Genomic DNA, 25,627 nt, shown 5'->3' on the forward strand with positions numbered 1-25,627 from the left:
CCTTGGTTCCATGAGATTCCACAGTGTCCCTGCATTCCTTTGGTTCCATGAGGCCCTGCAGTGTCACGGTGCCACTTGATTCCGTGATGTTACAAAGAATCAGAATGGCCCCTTGATTTAAGGCCAACTGCACACGGGGCTGCCTTAGGGGGAGTGTGGGCACCCAGACAAGGGAGTTGTCACCCCCTGGACTCAGCCCTGGGGTCACCACATCTGGACTGGTCTGTCTGTCTCTGAGGTTCCCCATTCTGGAAAAATGAGGAAAAACTGGAAAGGGTCTAGAGGAGATCTGACAGGATGGAGCTTTTCTCCGTATTGGAAATAGAATGAAATCTCTACAAAGAACAGCACTGAAAGTTCAGACTGAAGGTAAAGAAAAAGAAATGTCACTCAACGGGGACCCTTGTGCTGCAAGAGGTCACCCAGGGGGAGTCAGGATCAGCCCATGGCTTTGTGTTCCAGGGAACAGCCAGAGCTGGTGCAGAGCCATCAGGGAGGGTCTAGAAATGCTGCTGGGAGGGGGTGGGAAAGCAGGAGGGGTGTGTGCAGCCTGCAAGGCCAGAGCAGCAGCAGGGCCAGGGCAGGACAGCCTGCAGGAGAGATGGCCAAGGGCTCTGGCAGGGCTGCAAGGCCCAAAGGCACCCAGGCCTTTGTCCCCTTGCCTCTGGCAGCTGCCTCTGCCACTCAGGCCACCACAAGCCACTTTCCTGGCAGGTTCTGCCCTTGGGTTCTGCCTCGCCCCTCCCTCAGGAGCCTGGCAGGGGTTGCCCAGTTTTGGGCCTTTGTTGTTCCTCCCCCTCCCATCCCAGTGCCCCCCAAACAGCCCTGAGCCAGCCGGGAGGGACAGGATCTGCTGGGCCAGGGCCTGGGGCTCAGGCCTTGGCCTTTGTGCTCCACAAAACCAAGGCAGGCTTTGCTCAGCATTGCAGGGGCCTGCCCAGAGCCTTTGTCTGCCTGCACTCCTGGCCTCCAAGGAGCTGCTCCAAGGAGTCCCTGGGGAGGCTTTGGCAGTGCCTGCCCTCAGTGGGGCCTAGCAACGCTTCAAGGCACTTGGACTTTGGCTTCTGACTTCTGCAGCAGCTGCTTCAATCTTCTCTCAGCACCTCAGGATCATGGGCTGGGCTGCAAACACACCGTGGGGCTCATTAAATTCCAGAAATCCCTCAGGATCTCTTTGTCTTCCTTTAATTGTCTTCAAGGCAATTTCAAAACAAGTCTTCAAAGTTTGTACTTTTTTTTTTAATTTAAGGATGGACATTTTTTAGTTCAGAGAAGAGGTGATAGAGGTGTTCTCCAAGTGATCTTGATGCTGAGTGTCTCCTCAGGAGATCCACGCTGACCCTGGATGATCAACCTTGCTCCTCACCCTCCAATCTCACCAGTTCTGGCATGGCCCATCTTGGACTGACAGCTGATGAAGCTCCAAACACACTGTGGGACCCATTAAAACATTGAAAAACAAATTATATTTCTTTCTTTAGTTGTCTTCAAGTCTTCAAGACATAAACAACTAATTGGAGTTGTTTTGTAGTTTAGCTAAGGAGGAAGATTTTAAAGTGGAAGTCACCAAAAATATATTTTTTGATGAAAGGGAATGATTTACACAAAGCCTTGGGATGCAAGAGGGTCAGGACACCAAGGATTTGGATCCAAAGACAAGGGGGCAAAAGACATTAGTAGTGCTTAATCATTCACCAATTGAACAGTTGTAAAGTGATTCAATAGCATGTGCTACAATTTTAACAGTGACTGAATTATAGATTCCCAATAACAACATTCCCACCACAGTCAATTCACACCCACACCCAGGCAGAGATGTGTGGACACATCAAGAGCTGGGTGTGGAAAGGTCCCTCTCCAAAATTCTCCTTGTTGTCAGGGAAACACTCCCCCAAATCCCTTTGTGTTTCCCACCAGACAAGGGTCACAGCTGGAGGAGTGTTTGTTGAGGGGGATCAGAATTGTCCTGGGCACCAGTGAGGGTCTTTGGAGTGTTGGAAACTGGAGGGTTCCTGAGCTGGGAGAGGCTGCCAGAGGTGTCCCACTGAGAGGGAGGTGCTGGGGAGCTGCCAGGGCCTCCCTCAGCCCCGCTGGGTGTGGGCTCCCAAGGGGACTGGCTTTAGTGATCTGCTGAATTTCCATCCTGGTGTCACTAATGACTGGAGTTTCCACAGTATTTGGAAATTCCATCCGAACAGTTCCATTTTGGTTATGATTCAGGCAGGGAATATTCCAGGGTTTTCATGGGATGACTGATTATCCTGTGTTCCCCAGCTCTTACACCCATCCCAGTCAGCTGGACGATTTATTGACAATGTGTCCTGAGGGGCAGCACCTCCAATGCCATAGAAACCTCTCCCCTGGATTAGGAAACCTTTGGAATTCAGGAGGTGTTCCATGACAATGAACAGCAATTTCCCTAAAGCCCAGAGCCCAGCAGAACAAAGGCAGGCCCCATCAGTGTCAGAGCAAAGGTCCCCCATCCCTGTGGCCCTGTGGCCGCTGAGGCGGCAGCGCAGGCCCGAGGCGGTGCCGGGTCCCGGTGCAGCCGGGGCAGAGCGGCGGCTGCGCGAGCGGCAACCCCGGCGGTGAGTGTGGCAGCCCCGTGGGAGCGGCGGCTCCGGGCACAGACGCCGGCGGCAGCCGCTGTGGCTCGTGGAACCGAGTGGCCATTGGGACACTGCAGGGCCTGCTGGAATCCAGGGGCCGGTGGGACACTGGGGAGCCTCTTGGAGCCAAGGGAACCCTGGGATGTTTTGGAACATCATGGACTCGAGGAGCCATTGTGACACTGCAGGGCCTTGAGGAACCAAAGGATCCAAGAGACACATTGGAACCTCATGGAATCAAGGAGCCATTGGGACACTGTAGGGCCTCATGGAACCAAAGGAACCCTCAGAGTTTTTGCAAACTCATGGAATCAAGGCGCCGTTTCTGGCAGGATGTTCTGCTCTGATAATACCTAAACAATGGTCAGAGAATGCAAACAATGCACACTCTGTTGTGAGTTACTGCTCGTGTCAAGGTGCTGTTTTTAATGTTGAATTCTGCTAAATCCAAAATGCTTCATGAAACTTCAAACACACATCCTGCTTTCTGAAGCAGGATTTGACAGAGAAGCTGCTCCCTGGCCTGCAAATATGTCTGGCAGTCAAACCCTTGATAACTGTAAAAGCCCCGTCCAACTGTCATGTGGCAGATTCTTCCACAGACTTCCTTGAAGTGTGTGGAGCTTGTCCCATGAAGCAGGGACAGCTCTTCATGGTCACTCCCCAGGGGTTAAGTGAAAGAGAGAGAACTACCCCCTGTTGTTATGGGGTGAGTTACCTCAATCTCTGCTTCAGGATTGTTTCTTCTTGCTAGCTTTGATCCAATTACTTTAATAGAATGACTTTGATAGACTTCACTGTCCTATCTTACACTATACTGCTAGGAGGTTTTGGCTTTTATACTGTGCAGGAAAAAATTCTCTTTAAGGTCTTTCCTCTGGTCACTGTCTGATCAATTTTCTGTTCATTTGTCATAATAAATAATTCATTTTATAGAAATATTTCTGGTTTGTCATCACTAAAACCTGCAGGACAAAGTGATTGAATCACACCTCTAGAATTCCTTCTATTGAAATGAAAATCTGAGTCTTAGATTGGATCCAGCCACCCCCAGGCTCCTCTCTGAGAAGGAATTTAGAAAACAAGGGGGTCCTTTCCACCCCTTGTAGCTCAACGAGACGGCTTCTGCCATCAACTTTGTCTAAGCCTTCCACCCCCCCAGCCCCAAGCTGTGACACAGGGGCATGTCTTGTCCATGCAGTGCAAACATGGACTCCTGAGCTGGTCATTTGCTGTCCCTCCTTGGAGGGAAGAACAAGCCCAATGGCCTGGGGTGAGAGGCCAGTGCTGGGAGCGGCGCTGGCTGTGCCAGGGCACTGCTGGGTGCCCCCACCCTGAGCACTCCCCCCCTTGTGCTGGTCACTGCTGGTTTCCTCTGCAGGGCGTTGTGTTGGGCACATCCTGGAGAGCAAAGTGGAAAGCAGATGGAAGCTTTGAGGCCCTGGCCTGAGGAGATGCCCCTGCAGGATGGCAGTGCTGCTGCAGAGGTCAGCTCTGTGCCAGCAGTGCCCGTGGCTGTCCCTGCCTGCAGTCCCTGGACAGTCCTGCAGCAGGACTGGGACCGACTGCCAGAGCACTGAGGCCTCCACCAACACAGGGCTCTGCAGGACAGTGTGGATGGGAAGGGAGAGGAGGCCACGCAGGAGAAGGGCTGCTGCTCCCTGGCAGTGCTGCTCTGCTGGGACTCTTTTCTGGCCCAGCTCTGCACAGAGGCCCCGACCCTGCAGCTGCAGAGAAGTCAGAGAGGAAAGATGTCAGGCAAACAAGTCATTGCAGAGTTCTTTATTTGGTTGAAGCACACAGTGAGTACAATTGCCAATTTGTACAGCCTCTGGGCCAGGCTAGAAAGGCAAACACTGAATTGAAAATGGTGTTTATATAGATATACTTTTTTACATATATCTTTATATATATAAAGATTTTATGGTGTGAACAAATTCTCACAAAAATAACACCCCTACCAGGAGTAAAAACATAGAGAAGATATGGTGGACCTTTAATGAAGTCCATAAAAGGATTGGCCTTTAATGAGGTACATAACATGGAGAAGAAGGAGAGTTTATTGCTTCTGAAAAACACTCAGTTATCAGTTTCCTCAGGGCATCCTTGAGCTCCTGGTTCCTGAGGCTGTAGATGAAGGGGTTCAGTGTTGGAGACACCACTGAGTACATGAGTGACACAATAAGATCCAGGGATGGGGAGGAGATGGAAGGGGGCTTCAGGTGGGCAAAGAATAAGGTGCTGATAAACAGGGAGACCACAGCCAGGTGAGGGAGGCACGTGGAAAAGGCTTTGTGCCGTCCCTGCTGAGAGGGGATCCTCAGCACAGCCCTGAAGATCTGCACATAGGAGAAAACAATGAAAACAAAACCACCAAATATTAGACAGGCACTAAACACAATGAGCCCAAGTTCCCTGCGGTAGCCTGAGTGTGAGCAGGAGAGCTTGAGGATGTGTGGGATTTCACAGAAGAACTGGCCCAGGGCATTGCCCTGGCACAGGGGCAGGGAAAATGTATTGGCTGTGTGCAGCAGAGAATAGAGAAACCCAGTGGCCCAGGCAGCTGCTGCCATGTGGGCACAAGCTCTGCTGCCCAGGAGGGTCCCGTAGTGCAGGGGTTTGCAGATGGCAACGTAGCGGTCGTAGCACATGATGGTGAGGAGGAAATACTCTGCTGAATGAAGAAGAAAGAAAAAGAGCTGTGCAGCACATCCCATGTAGGAGATGGTTGTGGTGTTCTGGAGGGAATTGTGCATGGCTTTGGGGACAGTGGTGCAGATGCAGCCCAGGTCTGTGAGGGAGAGGTTGAGCAGGAAGAAGCCCATGGGGGTGTGCAGGTGGTGGTCCCAGGCTACGGCGCTGAGGATGAGGCCGTTGGCCAGGAGGGCAGCCAGGGAGATGGCCAGGAAGAGCCAGAAGTGCAGGAGCTGCAGCTCCCGCCTGTCTGCGAGTGCCAGGAGGAGGAACTGGGGCATGGAGCTGCTGTTGGACATTTGCTGCCTCTGGTTATTGTTTTCTGTTGAGGAGAATAAAGACAGAAATTAATTAGGCCAGACTCAATCAGTAAAACATCTTGTATGTCTCATAGCAATTCAACATTCAGGGCCTCTTTTCAGGAAGATCCCTCTGCATCCCTCTCCCTGAGCTCTGGGTTTTGCTGGCTGAAGGGGGCACTGAGAGCAGGGACCCTGGAATGGGCTCCCAAAGAATTCTTTTGTGCTGTGCAGTGAGAGGCAACTTGGAGCACAGGGTGACCTCCAATTAAATGCACTTGTGATGTATCAAAGTGTTTCCAGAACTGCTGGTCACAGTTTGCCCAAGCACAGAACAGAGAGAGAGGATTTGGGGGACTTGATTTTGTTCCAGTTCCTCTTGCCAGAAGTGAGTTTGGATGCTTGAAATCTCTGACATTTCTAATGTGCTCCAAGGGAAATCTTGTGAGTCCTGAGAGGCAAAGGGATGGTCTCTTGGTGCAGAGACAAGAGCTGGCCATCTTTTCTGTTCACAGCTGCCCCTGGCTGGCAGCTTAGAGCTAAAGGGGGATCACCCTTAGGAATTCCCTTAAAAAAGGTAACAAGGCACTTCTGGGAGCAGAGGAATCCTGGTTCAAAGAGCACATTGACAGAATCCTTGCCTTTCCTCAGGATGCCTGATTAGGATCTCATCTTACTCCTCCCAGACTGCCTCACAGAGGGATCATTGCAGCTCCCAAGTACAGCTGCCCAGAGCATTTCCATGGATTTGGCACTGAGGAGTTTTCTCCATGGGGATCCTGTGCAGCACAGAGATCCTATGGCAGAGCTGTGCCCTTCTGGAGGGCACCTGCAGCCCTGCAGGACACCCAGGCAAACAGCTGAAGACCCTGAAGGTGCCTGGAGGGCACTTGGGCACTTGGCTCCCACAGACACATCCCCACAGCAGCACCCAAAGGGTTTGTGTCTGGACAGGAATCTGCCCCCCCCAAACACCACACTGGCTCAGAAAAGCCACTGGTGAGAACAAGGAGAGCCCAGGCAGCAGGGGATGGCAGGGAAATGCCACAGTGCTGCTGCCAAGGGAGGAGGGACACAGAGAGACAGCTGGAAATCAGGGCCCTGTCCTTGCCTGGGCTCTGGCTGCTGCAGGGCAATGCCCAGCCCAGCCCCCGTGGGCCTGAGGGCACAGGCTCTGCTTAGGCTGGGAAAGGAGCCCAGGCAGGAGCTGCTCAGGGAAGGGGTCTGTGCCACAGGGACAGCAGGGAGGGGCCCACATCCCCCTGCCCAGCCCTTGTGGCAGCAGCTGCCTCTCCCTGCCTGCCTGTCTCTGGGTGAGGAGCTGTTCCTGCCAGCAGCCCCTGCCTGTGCCCAGCTCAGCTCCCTGCCAGTGCTGCCAGAGCCATCCCCAGCCCAGTGCCCAGGGGCAGCTCTGCCTGGGCAGGGGCTGCAGAGCAGATCCCAGACAGCCTGCGGTGGCTGGGAAGGGGGAGGTGTTCTGGGGGGATGTGCTTCCTGAGAAGGGCCCCTGGAAATGGAGGAGGTGGAGCTGAAGCTGTGAGGAGCCCTGAGCCTGCAGCTGAAGGGCCCTGCCCAGCCCTGCCCTGCCCTGCCCTGAGGGGTCACTCCTTCCACCCACCCCTTCTCCCTGCAGGGCCGTGGCAGCTCCTTGGCCGGGCTGAGAGCTGCCCCTGGCAGGCAGCAGAGTCCCTGCCCCAGCACACAGAGCCCTGGGGGCAGGACCCTGCTCTGCCCCACAGCCCTGGGCACCCCTGGCTGCACCCCCACCTTCCCACCCCACAGCCAGCCCTGCCACAGGGAACCTTCTGGCCCTGGGCCTCTGAGGGGGCAGCAGCAAGTCCTGCTCTGCAGCAGCTTCTCCTGCTGCACCCCAGCAAATCCAGCAGAGCCATCCTGACAGCTCCTGCCACTGGGGCCATTTGGCAGCTGGCAGAGGCACTTGCAGGAACTCACCTGCACTGCTCTGCAGCCACAGCCTGACCGTGGCAAAGGGCTGGCAAGGTTCCTGCCCTGAGCAGCTCTGCCCTGTCCTCCCACCCCAGGATCCCTTGAACCTCCTGCTCCCTTCTCCTCTCTGCCCTTGCTGCCTGCAGCTCCTGCCCTGCTCTGCCATATGGCCACTTCCCCTGCACTGCAGCAACTGGGAGAGTCCTGCTGAAAGATCCTAGAAGCTGTGGGATGTGCCAGCTTTAGGAGATGCCTCCAGGAAGAGAAGCTGAACTTTCCTACAGCCAGAGAATTCTTCCTTCAAATCCTGGGAAGGTTTCTCCTGTAGTGAGAGCTCAGTCACCTCCCAGCCCAGGCTGCCTCTCATCTCTCTGCCTTCTCTCCTGTGCCCTGGGTGCTGCAGGCAGTGCCCTCAGCCCTGCTGGGCTGTGCAGAAAAGCTGCTCACCAGCAGAGCTGTCTCTTTGAAGCTCTTCTTGCTTGCCAGGAGCTCCCTGTGTGCCAGGAGCCCGGCCCAGCTCAGCAGCACAGCAACAGCCCCAGGCAGCCCTTGCTCTGCCCCTCTGGGCTCCCTCCAGCTGTCCCTGGGGCTCCTGGGGAACCTGCTGGCACACAGCTGAAGGAAATAATGATGTTCTTTCTCTCAGCTGGGCACAGACACTTCTTTCAGCACTGTCATTTCTCCAAACAGACACAGAGTTAACTTCAAGAGTCCCCTTTTCATGTCCCATCATTAGACAGGAAACCCAGACAGTGCCCAGGAGGGATCTCCTTCACCTGCACTGATGGAAGGGACTCAGCTGAGTCAACAGAGGTGTCTCCTTGTGGCTCTGCAGACCTGGGGCCAGAAGGACACTCAGCTCCCTCCACAACCCCCATGGGCTGGGATTCCTCCTGCCCCACTTCAGTGGGCCCAAAACAGGCCCCTGCAGGTGACTCCTTGTCCCAGCTCCCATGGCAATGAATGAAGACCAAAGCCAGGAGTGACCTGCTGGGACACAAAGCCCTGGTTCCTTCTGAGGGGCCAGAGGTGACTGAGATTCCTGCTGGGAACTGCAGGCTCCAATGGAGCAGTTCCTAGGGACAGGGCAGCAGCTGTGGGATCTTCTTGGAGGCTGCTGGGACATTGCTTTGGCCAACTTCAGTGGCAGAAGGGGCCCACAGGTAGGACAGGGGAACCTGTCACTGTTCCTTCTGTCCAGGGCAGCCCCTAGAGGTGTTCAGGTGACCAAATGGAGTCAGGTGGCACAGGGAGAGAGGTCTCTCTCCTGTTCTTTATCAGAGGTATTTTCTACATGTCCTCAGAGTACAATGGCCATTGTCTCCTGGACATCCCTTCACTGCTGAACCTAATTCAGGGCAGCAGAACTTGGACTGAACAGCCAAAGAGGGGCCTGCAGTGCCAGGGGAGGTGCCAGGGCTCTGCAGCACAAGTGCAGCAGCTGCCATGGACAGCACAGGGCCTGTGCAGGAACCCCATCCCCATTCCCAGCAGTTGTGGGACAGGCACCACCCAGGGCTTCTCAGACACATTGGGGGCCTTTGGGGCAGGGAGTGAATCCCAGCCCTGCAGGGACACAAAGGCTGTCCCTTCTCTGCCCAGCCAAGGCCGGGCCAGGCACGAGTCCAAATCCCATCAGCCCAGGCTGTCCACACTTGTTTCCTCCCTCTGCTGGCTCTGCTCTCCCCCAGCATTTCAGCAGCATGTGCTGATCTCCTCAGGGATCAGGCCTGGGATTTTCCCCCTGGGCCTGAGTCCCAGCACGTCCACCCCCAAGGCCATTGTCAGCAAAGCCTCTGCACAGCCCAGCTCTCGGGGCTTTCAGAGCAGCTTTCCCCACTGCAAGTCTGTTCTTACCCCGGTGCCCCCGCTGAGGGGCTGCAGCCAGACAGGCCCCAATGCCCTGCGTGTGGGGCACAGGCAGGAGGAGCTGCAGCCCCAAGTCTCTCTTCATTCCACTTGCAGGCAATAACAGCCCAGGCCTGCTGAGACAGTTCCCAGGTTGCAGGGCTGTGATGGGTTGGGAGAGAAGGCCAAGGAGACACAGGAGAGAAAGAGCAGGAGAGAGGTGTCCTCAGCGGGAAGGAGCTTCTGGGACCTGTGGAGCTGCTCTAGGGGATGAACAACTTGGGTGAACTTTTGTGGGTGAGGGTCAGAGGAGAGAGTGGTTTGGGTGACCTTGTGGAGTGAGACAAAGAGCCCATTCCAGTTGCCTTTGATAACCCTGGAATTCACTGGAAAGGCACCACAACAGGATGCAAAGAGTCCCAGAGGTTTGTGCAGGGTCTTGGTGAAGACACCCCTCGGGACACAGGCCTTTAGAGCACAGCTGCTCTAAAGGTTGGTGGACAAGAGGGAGGCTCATCTGCATCTGCTTCTGTCCAAGAGGAACCAAGAGGTTCCCATAGAAACTGACCGTAGCAACGGGAATGTATGGTGGTTGCCATGATAACTGACTGTAGCAATACAATGTATAATGTTTGCCATGGTAACTGACTGTAGCAGTGGGAGGTATGATGGTTGCAATGGTAACTGACAATAGCAATGGGAAGTATGAGGGTTGCCATGGAAACCGACCATAGCAAAGAGAATGTATGATGGTTGCCATGGTAACCGACCATAGTTATGGGAATAAATGATGGTTGCCATGGTAACTTACCGTAGCAACAGGAATGTATGATGGTTGCCATGGTAACTGACACTGGCAATGAGAATGTATGATGGTTGCCATGGTAACTGACCATAGCTATGGGAATAAATGATGGTTGCCATGGTAACTGACCATATCTATGGAAATAAATGATGGTTGCCATGGTAACTGACTGTACCAACGGGAATGTATGATGGTTGCCATGGTAACTGACCGTAGCAATGAGAATGTATGGTGATTGCCATGGTAACTGACAGTGGCAATGAGAATGTATGGTGGTTGCCATGGTAACTGACTGTACCAACGGGAATGTATGATGGTTGCCATGGTAACTGACTGTACCATTGGAAGTATGATGGTTGCCATGGTAACTGACTGTAGCAGTGGGTTATATGATGGCAATGAAAATGTATGGTGGTTGCCAAGGTAACTGACCATAAAAATGGGACTGTATGATGGTTGCTATGGTAACCAACCATAACAGTGGGAATGTATGCTGGTTGCCATGGTAACTGATGGTAGCAATGGGAATGTATTCTGGTTGCCATGGTAACTGACCGTAGTAGTACAATGTATGAGGTTTACCATGGTAACTGACCGTAGCAGTGCGAGGTATGATGGTTGCCATGGTAACTGACAGTAGCAATGGGAATGTGTGATGGTTGCCATGGTAACTGACCGTAGCAGTCTGTCCTAGTTGCAGGGGCCAGGACCAGTTTATCACTGTGTGAGTGCAACCAAAACTGTGGACTCTTAAGAATGGATCCTTTTTCAGCAGTTGCCCAGGGCCCACCTGACGCCTCAGGCTACAAGCTGGGTGTGAAAGAACTGTGCAAGGAGTGTTCCTTTGTCTTCACACCCATGACTCAGGTGTGATAACTCCCCTCTGGGGAGGCATTAGCACCTTCACCCCCAGCCTGAGGGGTCATCTCTGCCAATGGGCCTCCTTGGACTGGCAGAACAGGCAGCTGCAACACCCAGACCTTCAAACACTCAAAAAATACCCCATGACTCACAGAGTTAAATTGCCCATTGTGAAACTCCCTGCCCTGGGGGAGGTGCTGGACATCCCCACCTGAACCTGAGCACATATACTCTTGGGGTTTGGGGACTTCTGGTGCCACTCGTGGGATCGAGAGGAGGACCAGAACTCCAACAGGACTGCCACTGCCACTCCTGACAGGACTGCCATCACTACCTCAACAGAACTGCCACCATCATCTGGACCAACAGGTTTTCCTTTCCTTTTACTTTGCACCCTGGGGGGCCACGTGGTGCTCAGCACTGTTCTGTTCTTGTCCCAGGGTGCTGGCTTATACAGCTATTTTTGTGGGTTAAAACCATTTTTCTCTGTATCATTGTATTTATTGTAATCTTCTTAGTAAATTGTAACTCTGACTTGCAATCCCTCGGGTGGGTTCATTTCTCCCTCCGGTTTACTTTTAACCCAGCACACAATGGGAATGTCTGATGGTTGCCATGGTAACTGACCCTGGCAAGGGGGCTCAGTGGCGTTGCCCACGGCTTCCACTTGTGCAAATTGGCTTCACTCACCTTCTCCTTCAGCAGCCTCAGCCACTCGTCGTGGGGGCCCCACACAGCAGCTTCCCAGCTCCGTGAGGTTCTGCAGCAGCCCAGGGTTCCTTTGGCCCCACAAGGTCCTGCAGTGTCCCGATGGTCCCTTGATTCCGTGAGGCTCCACAGTGTCCCAGGGTCTCCCTGCTTCCATGAGTTTCCCCAGTGTCCCAGGTTTCCTTTGGTTCCATGAGACCCAGATGTGAAGCCGTGGCCCCTTGATTCCACGAGGTTTTGCAGTGTCCCGATGGCTCCTTTCTGCCCTCAGGTTCTGCACAGTCTCAGGGTTCCTCTCCTTTCAGGAGTTTCTGCAGTGTCCCGATGGCCCCTCAATTCCAGGACGATCCCAAACGTCCCAGGCTTCCTTTGGTTCTAGGAAGCCCTGCATGTCAAAATGGCCCCTTGATGCCATGAGTTTTCACAGTGTCCCCATCTTCCCTTGGTTCCATGAGGACCTGCACTGTCACAATGGACCCTTGATTCCATGAGGTTCCAGTCTCCCAGGGCTTCTTCATCTCCATGAGACTCCGCAGGGTCACAATGGTCCCTTGATTCTGTGAGATTCCAGTGTCCCAGGATTCCTTTGCTTCCCTGGGCCCTGCAGACTCAGAATGGACTGTTGATTCCATGAGGTTCCACGGTGTCAAAATGGCCCCTTGATTCTGGGAGGTTCCACAGCATCCCAAGATTCCTTTGGATCCACAAGGCCCAGGAGTGTCACAATGGCCCTTTGTTTCTATGAGGTTCCACAGTGTCCAAGGATTCCTTTGGTTCCATGAAGCCCTGCAGTGTCACAATGGGTTGTTGATTCCGTGCAATTCTGCAGGGTCACAAAGGCCACTTGGTTCCACGAGTTTCCTCAGTGTCCCAGGCTTCCCTTGGTTCCATCAGGTCCTGCAGGGTCACAGGTACCCCTTGATCCCATGTGGTTTCCCAGTGTCCCAAATTTCATTTTATTCCATGAGGCCCTGCAGTGTCACAATGGCCACACAATTCCATGAGGTTCCCCAGTGTCACAATGGCCCAGCGATTCCATGAAGTTCCAAAATGTCCCAGGGTTTCTTTGCTTTTGTGAGGTCCCCCATGTCACACTGGCCACTTGATTCCATGAGATTCTGCAGTCTCCCAGGTTTCCTTCAGATCCAGGAGGCCCTCCAGTGGCAGAATGGCCCTTTGATTCCATGAAATTCCACACTCTCCCAGAATTCCTCTGGTTCCATGAGCTTCGCAGTGTCTCAATAGGCCCTTGACTCCATGAGGTTCCTCACTGTCCCAGGGTTCCTTTGGTTCCATGAGACCCTGAAGTGTCACAACAGCTGACGTCACATCCATCATATATCACATCTCTCCTGTGACATCATATCATCCCTGTGACATCATGTCCTCCCCTGTGACATCACAACCTTCCTGTGACATCACAGCTCCCCTGTGACATCACAGCCAGTCACATCCAGATCCATCCCAAGGTTGGGGGTGTGTGAGACAGGCAGAACCACAAATGCCTGCACAGCCCAGAGCAGTCAGTGTGGGGCTGTGCTTGCTGCTGCAGAGACCCCCAGGGGACAAACCCAGGCAGGAGTTTGGGGGGCTGTGTGTGTGTCCCTAAGGAGGACACTTGCCTTATTATTGCTTATTATTTGTAATATCTTACAGGTCTATCATACAACACCTAAGGATGGATTCTATAGAATATGTGCCATAGATATTTGGGTTGGGTCTGGCTGAGCTGCAGTTCAGTTCCCCACAGCAGCCCTCCCAGGGCTGGGCTTGGCATTGGCAGCTGGAAGGGGGTTGAGAACACCCCAGTGTTTTGGCCACTGCTGAGCACAGCACCAACACTGGGACATTCCTTCCTTAGCTGAGGGCAAGAGCCTGGCAGGGGACCCAAGTAGGCCAGCTGAGCCCAACTGAGCCAAGGGACATTGCAGCCCATGGGAGGTCAGCTCAGCTCTAAAAGCTGAGGCAGGGAGCAGGAGGGGGGCATTCATTGTCTGATGGCTGCCTGCTGAGGAACCGTCCCGCGGACCCAAGCCCTGCTCCTCGGGAGTGGCCGACCATGGCTGCTCATGGCAAGCAGAGAACAAACCCTGCTGTCTTTTGCTTTAAATAAACTGCCTTATCTCAACCCACCAGTTGTTTTTTGTTCCACCTTACTCTCTCCCCTGTCCTGCTGGAAAGTGGAGTGATAGAGCGGCTGGGAGGGCACCTGGTGTCCAGCCAAGGTCAACCCACCACACACTTGAACACTTCCAGAGACTCCACCACCCCCCTGGGCTACTTGTTCCAATGCCTGAACACTCTCTCAGTGGAAAAAGGTTTCTTTAATATCTAATATGAACCTTGCCCAATGCAATTTAAGGCCATTCCCTCACAACCTTTCACTATAGCCTTGGCAGAAGAGACCAACCCCCACCCCACTAAAACCTCCTTTGAGGTCATTGCAGAGAGCAATGAGGTCCCCCCTGAGCCTCCCCTTCTCCACACTCAACCAGCCCAGTTCCCTCAGCCGTCCCTCAGCAGACATGTTTTCCAGAGCCTTCCCCAGCTCCGGTCCCTTCTCTGGACACGCTCCAGCCCCTCAAGGGCCTTTTGGCACTGAGGGGCCACAACTGGACACAGCACTCCAGGTGGGGCCTCCCCAGTGCCCAGCACAGAGGGGCAATCAGTTCTCTGCTCCTGCTGGCCACACTCTTCTCCACAAAGGCCACCATGCCCTTGGCCTTCTTGCCCCCCTGGGCACACTCTGCCTCATATCCAGCCCCTGTCAAGCAGCACCCCCAAGTCCCTTCCTGCTGAGCAGCTCTCCAGCCCCTCTGCCCCCAGCCTGGAGCGTTCCAGGGGGTTGTTGGGACCCAAGGGCAGGCCCTGACACTTGGCCTTATTGATCCAGCCTGTCCAGATCCCAGAGCATGTTCCAGCAAGGACATGGTGGAACCTCATGGAACCAAGGACCATTGGGACACTGCAGGGCTTTCTGGAGCCAAAGGAGCCCTGGGACACTGGGCAATCTCATGGAATCAAGGCAGCACTGTCACCCTGAGAAACCTCCTTGAATTCAGGGCACATTGTGACACTGCAGGTCCCAAGAAAAAAAAGGAACCCTGGGACATCATGGAAACTCTTGGAACCAAGGGAGCATTGTGACATTGAGGGGGCTGATGGAATCAGGAGGCCATTGGGACAATCCAGGGCCTCATGAAATCAAAGGAATTCTGGGACACTGTCAAACCTCCTGGAACCAAGGGTTCCTGCTGACATGTGTGTCCTCCTGGAACCAAGGGAGCCCGGAGATATTTCTGAACCTCCCAGAATCCAGGGGCCATTGGGACCCTGCAGAACCTCCTGCATTCAAGTGCTCCTTGTGAAACTGCAGGCTCTCCTGGAACCCAAGGATTCCTGGAACACTGCAGAGCTCACGGAACCAAGGGGCCACTGTCCCACTGCAGCTCCTTCTGAAGCACAAGGGACCCTGGGACAGTGGGAAATCTCCGAGAATCCAAAGGGCATTTTGGGACTGCAGGGCCTCATGGAACTAAAGGAACCTTTGGAGACTGTGGAAGTTCATGGAATCCAGGGGCCATTGGGATATGTGGGGCCTCCTTGAACCAAAGGAACCCTGAGAATTTTTATGGGAACAAGTTAAGGCAGGAGCTGCAACTCTCAGTTAATCAGGATCAACAAGGAGTGTTTTGGCCTTGACTGGTGTTTTCCATCCAGAGAGGGCTGTTTGCCAAAGTGGAAACCACTTGGAACGCTCTGCATGGCAGCCTGTGTTTTTCTCTGGTGGCTGAACACAGCCAGCACATGAGGGGAGGGGAATGTGTGGGATCAGGGCACTGCTTTGGGGCCATGCTGGGAATTCCAGTGGACTAAAAGACAAAGCCCAGGCGCTGTTTCCAAAGGAACCCCAATGAAAGGGGGACGCCGGAAAGATGCAGGACAAGTCCCACAATGGAACTCTGTGTGTGCAGCCTCATTTTCTCCTTCAGTGCCCACAGGAGAGGGGACAAAAAGTGGTGATTTGGACCCAAAAAAATTAGGATTAGGGGGACAATGCGAAAATGGGAGAAACAGGGAAAAGGGTGGAAAAGGGAGGGTGGTCTGGTGGGTCTGACGGTCCCATGGGGGTCTTTGGGCACAGGCAGGTTGGCAAAGGGGGTGACCCCCCTGAGCTCCCAACTTCCTGTGGGGTGCTGGGGGCTGATGGATCCAATCTCAGCCTTGAATTATGCCAACATTTTCAATTCAAAGGAATTACAGAGGTGTGACTGAATCATTTTTGTTCTCCAGCTTTAATGATGGCAAATCAGATCTATTGATAGAAAGGAATTTATTTAGGGTTACAAATGATCAGACAAAAGATCTTCATCACAATTATTTACCGCACAATAGAAACACTAAAACTACCAGGAGTACAGGATAAGATAGGACAGTGCTCTACACTAAAGCAATTGTTGAAGCAATTCTACTCAAGCTGGCACAAAAGCAAGAATTCTTAATTAGAGATGGATGGAACTCCCCCAGACCAACGCTCGTGGGGAGATCTCTGCTCTCAACCTCCAGGAGTGATCTTGGGGGGGTCCCCAGCCAAGGCAGGAATCTCAACTCACTCCCCAAGACGGGTTCTGTTGGAAGAACTTGTCCCTGGGAAAGTGGACTGGCCCTTTGTGGTGGAAAGGGATGGACTGACAGTCACTGGACTCCAGGGGTTGCTTCACCATCAGGGGGTTCATTCAAGGTGGAAGCGCTGGCCAAAGCTCTTCCCGCAGTTGGGAAACTCAAAGGGCTTCTCTTACTGGTGGGTCCGTTGGTGTTTGGTGAAGTTACCACTCTGGGTGAAGCTCCTCCCACACTCCCCACACTTGTAGGGCCTCTCCCCGGTGTGGATGCGCCGGTGCGTGACGAGGTGGAAGTTCCGACTGAAGCCCTTCCCGCAGTCGGTGCAGCGGAAGGGCCTCTCATCCGTGTGCGTCCGCTCGTGCTGCAGGAGATGTGACCTGGTCTGAAACCTCTTCCCACATTCCCCACAATGATAGGGCCGTTCCCTGGTATGGATGAGTTGGTGGGTGTGGAGGGTGGAGCTGCAACTGAAGCCCTTCCCACATTCCCCACATGTGTACGGCCATTCCCCACTGTGGATGTGCTTGTGCCGGATCAGGTTGGAGCTGTCACTGAAGCTCTTCCCACATTCCCCACACTTGTAGGGACGTTCCCCAGTGTGGATGCGCTGGTGTTTGTGGAGGTTGGAGCTCTGCCTGAAGCTCTTCCCACATTCCTCACACATGTAGGGCCATTCCCCAGTGTGGATGTGCTGGTGGATGAGGAGGTGGGAGTTCTTCCTGAAGCTCTTCCCACATTCCAAGCACCTGAAGAGCTTCTCCCTGCTGGGAGGCTGCTCAGGGACCACCAGCTCAGAGCTTCCTCTCAAGCTCTGGCCACCTTCCCAGCACAGGCTGGCTCTTTCCTCCTCAGAGCACCCTGGGATGGCTTTGGAGCCCCTCCTGCGGGGGGATCTCCGGCCCTTTTCCTCCCCGCTGCCTTCCTGCGCCGGGGAGCCCTTCAAAACGGCCTCTCCCACCAGGGTCTCACGGGGGGATTTGTCCTCCGGGCTCTCCGTCCTCACCTCGGGGCCTGGGGCAGGAAGCAAGAAGGACAGGCAGGGGATTTGCCTCCGGCCCACAGGGAAGGCCAAGGACATCCCCCCAACTCCGGCCCCGGCAGGACGGCGGCGCCAGCGGGGTTGTCCTGCAGCCGGGGCCATGCTCGGCTGACAGAGCCAGCACAACACCCGCCCAAAGGGACACTGACTTCCTCCTCACCTGCCTGGGGGGACCAAGGCATCTTCCTCTTCCTCGCAGCCTCCTCCTCCATCCGCCCAAGCTTTGGGAAGGACAAATCCTGAAGGGGGGGGTGGAAACAAGAGCTGAGTGCGTTGGCTTGGGGGTTCCTCCTGCCCAAGTCCATCTCTAGAACTCACCGGGCATCCTGTGACCATAAAAATCTCCAAAACACCAAGATTCAGACAATATCAAGAAGACCCTCGCCCCCCCAAACTGCAAAAAGTTACAGTTAAGTCAAAAAATACTCCAAACTATGAACATGCAGCGCAAAAAAATTCTCCCAGAAATTCCTCCTCTCTGGTCTCTTCCCTCTGGGGTTCAGAGGGTCTCCCCTGACTGACCCTCTGACTCCTCTGGGGTGTTGGGGGTCCCAAGAATTCCTTCTCCTCTGACTCTCACCTTCGGGGTGCCATATTCCCAGACATTCTCCCTTTCCATGGTTTCCACTTTGTTGTCCCAGGGATCCCAGGGGTCCCCACTGTCCAAGTTTCCCCTTCTCCAAGCCCCCCGTTTCAGGCTCCGTTGGGTCCTGGGGCTCCTCCTTCTCCGTGCTCCCCCCTCCAGGCTGCCAGGGGTCCCCCAGCTCTGGCATCGCCCCGCTCCGCCCTCCACACTCGGCAGCTCCCGGGCTCCACACCCACCCCCGGCACTCCCGGGGGGCCCCAAACCCGCTGTGTCCCCCCCGCCGGCACCGGGCTGACAATGGAGCCGGCGGGGCCTGACCCAGCAACACCAACCCCCACCGTGGGGGGGACCCACATCCCCCTGCCCACCGCCAGGGCTCTGCCACCAACCCAGCCCAGCACCCCCAAAAACATTTCCCACCCACCCCCAAGAGCACCCATGGGTGGAGCAAAAACAGCAACAGGAGGAGAACAATAAACCCCCAATCCCACAGGTGCCCGGAGAGGGGGAACTCGTCCCAAATATCCTGGGTGTAGCGTAGGGGGTCATGACATACTCGGGCTGCCAGCACAGATTTCCTTGCAAAGTCTGCAGTGGGTCAAGCTCTGCAGAGGAGATTGTGCCCCATGCATGGGATTGCAGAGGCTCCCTCAGGTCCCCAGCAGGAATCAGCAACCAGGAATAGACACAAAAGGCCCCCCCAAAGATTTCTGGGGGAGTGTCCTGTAGGGAGGGGACAGTGTCACCCCACCAGGGCGGGGCTGGCAAGTGGGAGGCTGCTCCAGGGGTCTGCAAGAGGCCTCGTGCTCTGCTCGGCCCCAGCACTGGCTGGTCCCAACACCCCCGGCTGCCCCCGGCCCTGGGCAGCTCTGCTGCCACAGGCTGTGCCCTCACCGTGGCCCTGCAATGGCCCTGCCTGTCCCTCACCCAGGGCCCTGCCCGTGGCCCTGTCCCTTGGCTCTCTCTCTGCCAGCTCAGTGTGGGGCACACGGGCTGGGGGTCCCTCCCAAGCCCCCCGGGCAGCCGGCGTTGGCTGGGGGGATGTGAGGGCTGGGCCTGCTCAGCACAGCCCCGGCCTCGTGCCCAGCGCCTCTTTCCTGACCCACACAAGAGCTTCCCGGCCCCCCCAGGGCTCCCCTGCTGCTGCCTCTGCTCCTGGCCCTGCCTTTGCTGCTCCCTTGGCTGGGGCAGCGGCTGCAGGGGGGGGATGGCAGCAGCTTCAGCTCCACGGCACTTCCTGGGGGGAGCTCAGCCCGGGGGGGACGGGCAGGGACCTGATGGGGATGGACAGGGGCCCAGCAGGGACAGACAGGGCCTGCAGGGGAAGGCACAGGGACAACCTGGCCCCCCACACTGCCAGGGCTGTCTCTGCTCCTCCTTGCAGGCTCCGTGGCCAGGCACAGTTTGTGTTCCTGGGTGCCCACCATCTCAGCACTTGGAGACGCTCAAATCAGCGCCCGCAGCTCTGCAGCAAAGCCCCAGCTCACCTGGCACACAGGGGATGGACACAGCACCTGCTCGGGGATGGGCACTCACAGTTTCTTCTTTTCCCCACCACGGGGCTCTCCTTCCTCAGCAGCACCTCTGCCTTGCACTTATTCTCAGCCTCACCTCAGGGACAGCTCTGGGCTCACCTCCGCGCCACTTCTCAGCCTCACCTCAGGGCCTGGGCTCAAGGACAGGAACCTGCAGGGAGGGGACATCAGGTGCAAGCTCAGGGCTGCCTGCTTGCACTGGCCTCTGGGCTTCTTTCTCCTTCTACAACCAGCCCAGAACTCAGCCTGCTCTTCTAACACCACACATTTACACACTAACCTTGGAGATAGATATGGACAGACATCTCTGTCACCCTGGGGATAGAGCCTCAAGCATGTGCTGCCATAGGAATGGCAATCAGAGAATCACAGAATCAGCCACATTGGAAAAGACCTCCGAGATCATCAAGTCCAACCCTGGATCCAACCCCGCCGTGCTTCCCAGACCATGGCACTGAGGCCACATCCACTCTCACCTTCAACACCTCCAGGGACGCTGACTCCACCCCCTCCCTGCCCAGCCCATTCCAAGCCCTGATTACTCTCTAGGGAAAAAATTGCTTCCCAATATCCAACCTAAACCTCCCCTGGCACAGCTCCAGACCCAGCCCTCTTGTCCTACTGCTGCTTCCTGGCACAACAGCCCCACCCCCACCTGGCTCCAACCTCCTGGCAGGGACTTGCAGACAGTCAGGAGGTCTCCCCTGAGCCTCCTCTTCTCCAGCCTCAACACCCCCAGCTCCCTCAGCCTCTCCTCACACCACTTGGGCTCCACTCCCTTCCCCAGCCTCGCTGCTCTTCTCTGCACCTGCTCCAGCCCCTCCAGGGCCTTCCTCAACTCAGGGGCCCAGAGCTGGACACAGCACTCCAGGGGTGGCCTCACCAGCGCTCACTCCAGCCCAACAATCACTTCCCTGCTCCTGCTGACACACTCTTCCTCACACAGGTCCCTCTGCAGAGCCCTCCTGCCTTCCAGCACATCAACACACCCCCAGCTTGGTGTCACCTGCACATTTGCTGATGAAATGCCTGGTTCTGCAGCAGCTGCAGATGCTCAAGGGGCAGCAGGACCAAGTCAGGGGCCTGGGGGGGCCTGGGGGGCTTTGGGGTCCAGGAGGGTCCTGGGGGAGCTGGGGAGGGGCTTTGGGGATTAGGGGTACAAACCAGGACAGACCAGCACAGACCAGGACAGACCAGGACAGACCAGTACCTCCTCACTGCTCCCCACATCTCTCCTGGAGCTGGGCCACCTTGTCATGGGACACCTGAGCCCCCCCCCAGTGCCCTCCCAGTACAGCCCAGTGCCCCCAGTACAGCCCACTGTGTTCCTGTCCCAGGGTGCCAAGTGATCTCTCTTCCGAGGGGGGTTGGAAGGGATTTGAGGGGGGCTGGGGGAGATTTGGCTGGATCTGTGGGGGGGTTGGATGGAGATTTGGGAGGTTTTAGGGGGCTTTGGGTGAATTTGGGGGAGTTAAAAGGGTTTTGGGGGCACTGGGGGTTCAAAAGTGTCCAGGGGAAAGGGGATTAAAGGAAAAAAAGGGGAGTTGTGGGACATTTAGGGGGGGGTTAATGGGGCCTAGAGGGGGAGAGGAGGGGCTTCCCTATGAGCAGGTGAGTCCTGAGACCCCCCTCGTGTCCACAAGACCCTTTCGGTGTCCCCAGTTCCCCCCTTGACATCCCCAATTCCACTGTCCATAAATCCCTCCCCACTGTCCTCAAACCCCACCCCTGATGTCCCCAACCCTCCATCTCACCCCAGGAGCCCCCCCTGGACCCTCTGACCAAAAATGCCCCCCCCTCCCACTCACAGAAAGGCCAAGGGCATCTGGGGACACGTTGGGGACAGTTGGGGGGCTTTGGGGGGCACTGGGGGATTACTGGGGGATACTGGGACACACTGGGGGGAACCAGAGGGCACTGGGAGGGACTGGGAGGGTACTGAGGGACACTGGGAGGGCACTGGGAGGGACTGGGGGGTTATTGGGGGATTACCAGGACACACGGGGGGACACTGGCAGGTTACTGGGCCATACTGGGGTTACTGGGTGCTCACTGCAGGATCACTGAGCCATACTGGGGGGCAGTAGGAGGTCACTGGGACACACTGGCTGGTCACTGAGGGGGTCACTGAGGGGGTTACTGGGCTGTACTGAGGGTCACTGGGAGGTCACTGGAATATACTGGGGGCACTGGGATCCCCTTACCCGAATGTGGTACATCTCCCCCCCGCACTTTGGGGTGCGTCCACAGGACCCCTCCTCCGGGGGCTGGGGGACCCCCTGAGCCCCACTGTTGGGCTTTAGGGGACCCTCGGGACCCCCTCTCTGTGGGGTCTCTGGGGTTTGGGACAGGCATTGGGATTCCCTTTCCCTGGGGTTGGTCTGCTGACACAGACACTCTATAAAATCCCCTCAAACCCCCTGAAATCCCCTCAGAAATCCACCTCTGGACTCATCCAAACCTCCTCAAGGACCCCACAAATCCCCTCAAAAACCTTTTCCCCCCCAGGACCCCCTAAACCCTCAGTGACCCGCAAAACCCACCTGGGACTCCTTTCAGGGACCCCAAAAACCCCCTCAGGGACCCTCAAAACCGTCTGGGACTCCCGAAATCCCACTAGAAACCCCCAAAACTGCTTCAAAGACTCCCCCAAAAGCCCCCCTAGGACCTCCCAATTCCCTCGGAGACTCCAAAACTCCCTCAGGGATTTCCAAACCCATTCAGGGACCGTCAACTCCCCCCCTTAAGTCCCCTCCGGACACTAAAGACCTTCAGAGACCCCCCAAAACCTCCTCAGGGACCCCAAAACCACAGAACAGCAAAAGAGCTTTCTGTAAAGGAAGAGAGCAGAAAATCTGAGAAGGAGGAGACCAAGGAAAAACTGAAGCAAAGCAATAAAATCATCCTGACCCTTCCAGTTTTTCCTTCACCTTTTTCTCACTTTTCCTTTTTTTAGGGTTCTTTTTTTCGTTGGGTGGTTCTGATTTTTTTTTCCGAGGGACTTTCCCGACAATCGAATCGAACATCCGGGTTCTTGGGAGGCCCCCGGGCCCCGCGGCCCCCGAGACGGTTCCAAGGCCCTGCGCTCTGACCCTCGGGAACCCCCGAACCCCTCCCGCCGAACCCTCCCGAGCCCTCCAGCCTTTCCACCCACAGCCGCGCTCCCCGCAGCCTCCGAGGGGATCCCCAGACCCCGCTCTCCCGCACCCCCCCCCAGCTCACACAGACAAAGGCCCCGCCGCCATCACCGATTCCCGCTCTGCGCGCGCACCGCATTCAGAGAACACCGCCGCAGCCAATCAGCGCGCGGCCACGCCCCCTTACGTCTGCCGTCACTCCTGCGCGCCGCGCTGGGCAGCACGGGAGTTGTAGTCCTTGGGGGGATCAGAGCGGCCCTTTGCACGTGAGCGGAGTGAGGATAATACTTTTTTGGTTTTATTGTTTTTCTGTCTTTTTTTTCCTTCTGTTTTCTCTTTCTTTTTTCCTTTTGTTTTTTTTTCTTTCTGCTTCCTTTTTTCTCTTTTCTCTTTTTTTCTTTCTCTTTTTCTTTTTTCTCTTTTTTCTTTTTTATTATTTGTCTCATTTTTTCCTGTGTTTCTGTCCTTTTTTTCTATTTTTTTCGCCTTTTCCTTTTCCTCCTTTTTTTTTCTTTCCTATTGCTTTTTCCTCTTTTTTTTTTCTTTTTTTTTTACATTGTTTTCTATCAGTTGTATTTTCAAGGAAGATTTAAACACAGATCAAAACAATCTCCAGGTACATATCTCACGACAACAGATAATCTGCCATTGTTCCCGGTTCCTGAGGATTCCCAAGATCACAAACACTGAGACATGAAAGGTGCTCACACAAAAAACAGCTTTCCCTGCTTTTTCCACAGATGAAGCAAGTGTGGAAGGGGCACTTGGCCCCAGGCAAGATGCTTTTACAGCCACTTTAGGCAGCCCAGAGTGGATCTGGCTGGCAAATGGGATTTTATGCCCATGCTTTCAGGGACTATTTGCACAGTACACTGAGGGGAAACATTGAGGGCCATTTCTTCATCTCCTGAAGGGATGAGAAGAGGGGGGAGCAGGTGCTGTGGCCCCAGAGCTTCTCTCTGCTCTGGGGACACTTCTGTGTTTTCCTCTGTCCATTGAATTCCCAACAAAGAAGGAAAAAGCTACAGGAACTCCAGTCTGGAGTGCTCAGGACATGTGGAAGCAGGGGAAGTTTTCTTCCCAGCTGGGACTGAGAGTGCAATTCCACACTCCTTTGGAGAGCATTGACTAAGACAGCCCACACACACCCACAGCCACTCAGACACAGCCAAACACACCCACACACACCCACAGCCACACAAGCAGCTCATCCTGCACTTCAGCAGGATGGCCCTGACCAAGCAGAGGGACCCAAATCACCTCGAAACACACCCCACTGACCCCAAAACACACTCAAAACACACCCAGATCACCCCAAAACACACCCTAGGGAACCCAAAACACACCTGGGGGGCCCCCAAAACACAAACACACCCAAACACAGCAGCTCATCCTGCACTTCAGCAGGATGAGCTCTGACCGAGCAGAGGGACCCAAAATGCACCCAGATCACCCCAAAACAGAACCCGGGGACCCCAAAATACACTCCGAGGATCCCAAATCTCTGGGGGACCCCAAACCCCAAAACACACCGGATGGCCCTGACTGAGCAGAGGGACCCAAAATGCACCCAGATCACCCCAAATCCCACCAGGGGGACCCCAAAACCCCAAATCCCGCAAAATAGCACTGGGGGAGTAGGGACACCCAAAACCTGGGTGGGGACCCCAGAATCCCACCGGGGTGGGTGTTGGGGGTAACCCCCACCCCTGGGGCCCCTCCTGGGGGGCTGTGGGGGGTCCCTGCCCCCCCAACCTTTCCCCCCCCCCCAAATCCCACAGGCAGCTGGAGCAGAATCACCTGTACACGGCCTATGCTGGCATCATGGCCAAGGTGGGACCCCCAAAAATGGGGTTGAGGGGTTTGAGGGGGGCCCTGGGCGTTGGGGGATCCCTGGGAATTTTGGTGAAGCGATATTGGGACTGGGGGGGGAGGGTCCCCAGAATTTGGAGGGGGAACCTGGAGATTGGGGAGGGTGTTCCCAGGGGTTTTGGGGGTCCCTGGAGGTGGGGGGTCCCCAGAGATATTTTGGGAAGGATCCAGAGACTGGAGGGTCCCCAGAAGTTGGGGGGGGCCCAGTGATTGGGGGGGTCCCCAGAGACTGGGGGTCTCAAAGATGAGGGGACTGTGGGTGGGGGACAGGAACTTTGGGGGTCCCCAGGAATTGGGGGGTTTCCATGGTTATTTTGGGCATCCCCAGAGATTTGGGGGTCCCCCCAAAAGGCTGGTTGGGGGGGCTAATTTGGGGAGCCCCCCTTTAAATTCCCCCCCCCCGCTGTCACACGGGGGAAGGGGAGGAGGAAGAGAAGGAGGAAGAGGGGAAGGAAGAGGAAGAGGCCGAGGACTCGTTCAAGGTGAGGGGGGGACCCCAAAACCTCCCTTGACCCAACCTGATCCTTGTGACCCCCCTGACACCTCCATGCCCCCCCAGGAGGCGGAGAAGCAGAAGCTGCTGAACCTCCCCCTGCGACCCCTCAACCCCCAACACCTGACACCCCCTGACCCCTGTGACTCCCCAGACCCCTGTGACTCCTCCTGTGCCCCCCAGGAGAAGGAGATGGAGAAGCAGAAGCTGCTGTCCCAGCAGGCCCAGCTGCACACACGGGGGGCGGCCGAGATGGTGCTGCAGATGATCAGTGCCTGCGAGGGTGAGACCCCCATGGAGAGACCCCTGAGAGACCCCCCTGTGTGAGAGAGACCCCCAGGAGACCCTTGGGAGAGATCCCTGTGTGAGAGAGACCCTTGAGGAGACCTCTGACAGACCCCCAGGAGAGACCCCTGTGTGAGACCCCTGTGTGAGAGAGACCCCCGGGAGAGAGATCCCTGGGAGAGACCCCCCTGTGTGAGAGAGACCCCCGGGGGACCCCCAAGAGTTCCCCTGGCATGTGACCCTCTTGTGACACACACGTGTGTCCCCAGGTGAGCAGAGGGGCCAC

At 55.7% G+C, this 25,627-nt stretch overlaps 1 pseudogene; it reads right to left on the reverse strand.

Annotated features, from left to right (window-relative positions):
* The window catches only part of LOC113987748, a 134,728-nt pseudogene that overhangs the window by 46,525 nt on the left and 62,576 nt on the right, over positions 1-25,627 (reverse strand).

Source organism: Pipra filicauda, unplaced genomic scaffold, assembly GCF_003945595.2.
Source record: "Pipra filicauda isolate LSUMZ 115617 unplaced genomic scaffold, ASM394559v2 scaffold649_size186993_pilon, whole genome shotgun sequence".
Lineage (NCBI taxonomy): Eukaryota > Metazoa > Chordata > Aves > Passeriformes > Pipridae > Pipra > Pipra filicauda.